A 5,369-nucleotide genomic window follows, 5' to 3' on the forward strand; every position below is an offset into this window, starting at 1 on the left:
CACTGCTCTTCTGCTTGTGTTTATCTTCTTAAAGCAGATGCACGGCAAACTTTGCAAAATTAAATTATCACATGTAGTTTGTTCTTCCTGTCATGTGGCAAGTGTCCTGGATACTTTGATGGGAAAAAAATTGTGACTGGAATCCTTAAATTTTACTGCAATCTGTTTTTTAAAAAAGGGTGTTTCTTTCCACCTTAAGGTAAACAATAGACCTTGAAGCCTAGGTATAATTAAATATGAAAAGGAACAACATGCTCATGAGTCATGCATATGGTATTTATTTAATGCAGCATTCTTCCCAATTTAGTGTTTGCTTCTGAATTAGCAATCGGTTAAAATAGATGGCGTTGTTCACACCAACAGTTTATTTCAGCTTCCCTCAGATAATGCATTGGTTTAGGTCTGGAAGTTATTTTTATATCACAATCTCTGTGACTAAGGCTGCTACACTCAACTTTTTGCTGGTTTTTTTCAAATGAAAAGTGAAAAGTTAATGCACAATTGTTCAACAAGCAGGAGGTGAAATGCTGTAGCACAGCCCCTACCCACCAACCCATGAAATACATGAAGCTTTCTTCACATCCACTGTTTAAGCAGGACCCCCACAATGCCTTCACTTAGGAGTCTGCATAAGAACAAATGGCATAATATCTCAAACTTAAAAGATACAATATGTTTGCAAATTATTTCCATAAGTATGTTAGTAAATGAAAAGAGAAATTTTAAATCAAAGCAGAGGAAAGAGTGGGAGTTCTTCACCAAACAGCTTGTCTCCCAGTAGAAAGTATGTTTTCAGGTTCATATACGCTTAAAAAAAAAACAAACTCTAAAGCTGTGCCCATTGCTACCAGGTGGATATATCTGGACTGTTATTGTTCATGGGAAACAGTTGGATGACAACTAAATTCCAGGGAAGAGCACCATAAAACTGTGTTCTGTTTTCCATTAGAAATTGCTCCGTCCATATTTTTCACCACTCTTTGCACACTTCCTTCAATACATTGAGAACTCAGACTTCAGGACAACACATTTTTTCTTTAGCTCCCAGTTATGAAAATGTTGTTTGTTTGATTTCAGAGACATACAGGTATAAAATCAACCACATTTTCAGCATTTGGACATGTGCTGAATCTTATTCCTAGTGATCTGGCAGGTAGAATTAGAGACCTGGAAAATTGAAATTAAATACTTACATTGGCATTCAGGGTGTTAGCACTCATGCTGATTTTAAAAGTCAGATCCTTACTTCCGTTGGAAAAGTGGTCACCTGCACAGCAAAAGGTTTTCTTAAGTTAAGAATGTCCCTGCAACCTCAGCAAAACAACCTCAGTGATGTACACGTTAGTTGGGGACCTCACAAGTCCAGTTCTTAGATGAAGCTGCAGTACCCAATCCTCCCACATTGCAAAGTTCACATTTTCACTTGGCTTGCCCTTTGTCTCTAAATATGACAATTACCTAATAAAATGCCATACTAATTCTACAAAAGACAAATCCTTTACTACCAAAGCCTGCCTTAGTATCCTCAAAGCTTGTCCCATTTGCTGGCAGCAAGGTCAGAGGATCTGTATGCAGTCTAAACCTCTTCCCCTTTAGCATAGTTATGGTACAAGACTGAGTTTACTTTATTTTTTCAGTGTAAAATCTGTCATTTCTCTTATTTAAAACATATCAGATATAGCTAGAGAGATTGAAGAATTAGTCTTCTGCCTCAAACGCTCGTGTCATCCCTAGCAGAAGCTTGTCTGGCTTCTCTACCATGGATGAATAGCCCAAAAACTCCTTAGGTTCCAACACCCAGCTCATCTTACAGCTGGAGACCTCAATCCACCTCTGCCTCAAGCGCCCTTCTCTACAATTTAAGCCCACTCTCTTCTGCTGTCTGCTGTGGAGAAAGCAAACATTCAGTCCTTGCTCAGGCCTACTCTTCAACTTTTTCCTTGGTTCTTCTAAGCCTTGTCCTCTCTCCGATAAACTTTTTGCTGACACATCTTTTCACAAATCATAGCTAGACAAAAAAAATCTTAATTTCCCTCTATGCACAAAACCCAGGTATAAATTACCTACCAGTAACCTACTAGGTCTCCTCTCCCATAGCAGGAGCATCCAAAAGAGGGAAAGGAAAAAAAAAAAAGGGGATGTCCTCTCTCGTATATATAGCCATGGGCCAGATCCACAGGTGATATAAATTGACACATCTGTACCTAGTTAAAGGGCTGTGTAAATTCAGAGTGGAGGTAGGGTAGTTTGTTTTGCTGGTGCTTTAGGAAAGAGATGGGAGAGAGAAAAACTAGCTCTTCCTTTTTTATTTGTGGCTGTATGAGAAATTTAGAGGGTTGCAGGGGATACTTTAGGCATTATTTTAGAGATTTTCACGTTGCTGAGCTAAAGCATCCCTCAGATACGCCCATGGGTGTGTAGAGGTCAATTTAATTTTGTCTTCTCGCTCTGCGTTTGTCAAAGTAAAACAGCAGCGTGTTACACGTCCCTAGCAAAGAGCTGCTTTCCACGCGGAGAATGACTTCTTTACTGGCAGTCCGAGGTGGGGGGGCTGTCCCCGGTCCTCCACGGCCGCCCACTGCCCTGTGACGCCGAGGAGGCAGAGAGTTATTCCCGGGGAAGGAGCAATTGCAGCCGGAGCTGCGCAGCGAGCTCCGAACCCCACGTAAAATCCCAGATGCAGCAGGGCGTAGCTTTGTCTGACTGATGCTGCTCAGTCCCGCAGAACGGGGGGTGCCTGACGGGGCCGGGGGGCATCGACCGGGGCACCGAGGGACCGCGATGGCCTCGGTGCCCCTTCCAAGGAAGAGCACGACTCTCCTCGCTTACAAAAAGTTGACATCAACTCGGTTGAAAAGTAGGTTAATTAGCGTCTGACGCAGCTCCCCAGCAGTGACTTACTTCAGGTGCCGCACATTACTGCGATTCTGCAGCAAAAGGCTTTGTTTGCACCTCGCTTTGTAGCCTCGAGTGTCTGAATATTGAGTAACTCTGGGTAGTTGATTTCTTTGAAATGCACTCGCATTATTCCAATAAACTGTATCCTTTAATCGAGTTATTTTTTTAGTGCAATGAAAATATTTACAGCACTTTGCCACTTTAGATATGACTCTTGGCAATGAAGTCATTTTTCCTCTATCATCGGATAGAGGATCACCGATGTCCCTGAATGGGGGGATGTGGTGGCGGGGAGGGATTGGATGGGGTCAGCAAACTCCTGCACGGGGAGTTACCCCGGACAGGGGTTTGGATTTGGGGGTTTTTTCATAAAAGAGACTGAAATATTTACACTCCTGAGAAGGTCTCGGTGAGTTCAGCCGAGCCCAAGCCCCTGCTCTGGCCATGGGAAGCCGGAAAACCTTTCCACCTTCGAGGATGTCGAAGGAATTGCTCCGGACAGGAGCTGTCCCCCGCCTCCCACCCTGGAGCCGCCGGCGGGTGTGGCGCTAGCGGGACCCGATTCGTGTCGCGACAGACAGAATGTCGGGGTGGCGGTGACAGGAGGCGAGCAAGGCCGGCCCAAAGGGGAGCAGCGCGGCTAGCTGAGCCTGACACCGGCCCCGGGATGCGCTCAGCTTTCCAAAGGCCTCTGGGACACTTCTCCTTTTCTTCTTTCCTTTTATTAGCTGATTGAAAACGCACGAGGAGTTAATCGCGGGTTTAAACGTGGGAGAAATACAGACTAAATTGCTGCACGTTCGTTCCTGCTGCTGAAACGAAGCTGCACGCAGCTCCTCAGTACTGAAGAGTCCTACACAGCAAGTTTCTCCCTGCTGCGCTGGTTTCCCTGAAAGTCTGCTGGGAAGGGCCCCGCGGTCCTTGCGACACCCAGCAGCCAGAGAAACCCCGGCTGTGCCTCTGGCCTGGCTCTTAACGTGCCCGTGTGTCCCCTAAAGGGCTCTGGCAGCTCGCTGGTTTGCTCTCCCTTGGTAGTGCCACTGTGCAGGGCGCAGCGCCTCGAGGAGGAGGAGGAAATCTCTCAGCGAGATCCCCCGTGCCAGATGGGATTGCTATTTCAGGGCGAGCGAGCGGCCAGAGATGGCGGAAAGCCGCGCAGAAGGACAGCCTTTGAAGCTGCGCGGGAGGGAGCGGAGGAGGGGTCGGGACACGGGGTCCACTCGTGGCTGCAGGGAGCCGCGGGTGGTGAGTTCGCCTCTTTTAGCAAAGAGACCCGCAGCCCGTTCAGAGACCTCCTCCTGCTCCTTCTCCGGTGTTGCCACGTCCTGCCAAAGCCCGGAGCAGGCTCAGCTGTACCTGCCCTCCCTGCTTAGCCTGAGGCAGCGCTCCGGCGCCGAGAGAAGAGCTGATCAGCTGCTCACTTCTGAAACCCTGGGCCCCGCTCTGGTGCGGTTTTCTCTTTCCCGTATTCCCTGTAAAGCCAAGCAAAATCAAACCCAGTTGTCTCGATCTGATCCAAAAGATGTACCAGACCGAGTCCGTTCCCAGCAGAAATGTCCTTGTTTCAATTTCCGCTGAATTCTTTTTTGCTTTTTTGCTTTTTCTTCTCAGGCAGGCAGCCGTGCAGCCACTGTTTTAATGTGCGCGGGGTGAATGGTAGGGTCATCGGGGTTTTCGGGTTTTCGTGTGCTCTAACAAACAAACTTTTTAATCTTTGTTTGCAAGGTGAGCAAGGTGAACGAGAGAGGTCCCCAGTCGATCTCTCTCCCATTAAACAGTTAGACCCTACCTGCTGACTTTACCTAGCTGTGATGGGGCGGGGTTACGAGAAAGAGCCTCTAAAGAAAAAAAAAATTAAAAATCCAAATCCTCCTTTAAATGGCCGGTTTGGGAGGGCTGGGGTCTGCTCTGCTGCAAATACAGTCTAGTCCGCGCTATTTATACTGCACTCTCCAAAGCTTGCAGACTTCACGGATGAGAAGGGAAGCGCTCCTGGAATTGGTTCAGAACGTGTTCTGATGTACAGATAAACTTCTGGAAAGTATCTGAGGGTTGTGCCCGAGTGCGCTGACCCGCCTCCCATCGATGGGAATAAAGCGAAAGCGTTCGACTTAAAGAAAGCCTCAGAACTTAATTAATTCGATGCTTTAATGGTTATAGAATCTGCAAAACACTAGTATTAATTTAGACCCTGGCATCTGGTTTCACTGAAGTTCATGTCGATGTGCGCACTCCCCAGGCCAGCGCTGCGGCTGCCGCGGGCGGGCAGGGCCAGCGGGGAAGGTGCCTCGGCCCGGGCCGGCCGCTCGGGAGGGCTGGGCACGGGTGGGAGCGGAGCCCGGGTACACGAGTGGGAGCAGAACCGCTGGGCACGGGTGGGAGCGGAGCCGCTGGCACGGGTGGACACGAAACTCGCTGGGCACGGGTGGGAGCAGAGCCCCTGGACATGGGAGGGAGCGGAGCCCCTGGAC

At 48.2% G+C, this 5,369-nt stretch overlaps 1 long non-coding RNA gene across 1 annotated transcript; it reads right to left on the bottom strand.

Moving 5' to 3' along the window:
- Positions 1–294: 294 nt before the first annotated feature.
- LOC120757273 (uncharacterized) lies at positions 295–2,116 on the bottom strand. Its single transcript, XR_005702441.2, has 3 exons — positions 2,068–2,116; positions 1,247–1,267; positions 295–1,167 (listed from the first exon to the last, which is right to left on the bottom strand). It is a non-coding gene; the product is annotated as an uncharacterized LOC120757273 (long non-coding RNA).
- Between the last annotated feature and the right edge of the window lie 3,253 nt (positions 2,117–5,369).

This window comes from Hirundo rustica, chromosome 10, assembly GCF_015227805.2.
Source record: "Hirundo rustica isolate bHirRus1 chromosome 10, bHirRus1.pri.v3, whole genome shotgun sequence".
Lineage (NCBI taxonomy): Eukaryota > Metazoa > Chordata > Aves > Passeriformes > Hirundinidae > Hirundo > Hirundo rustica.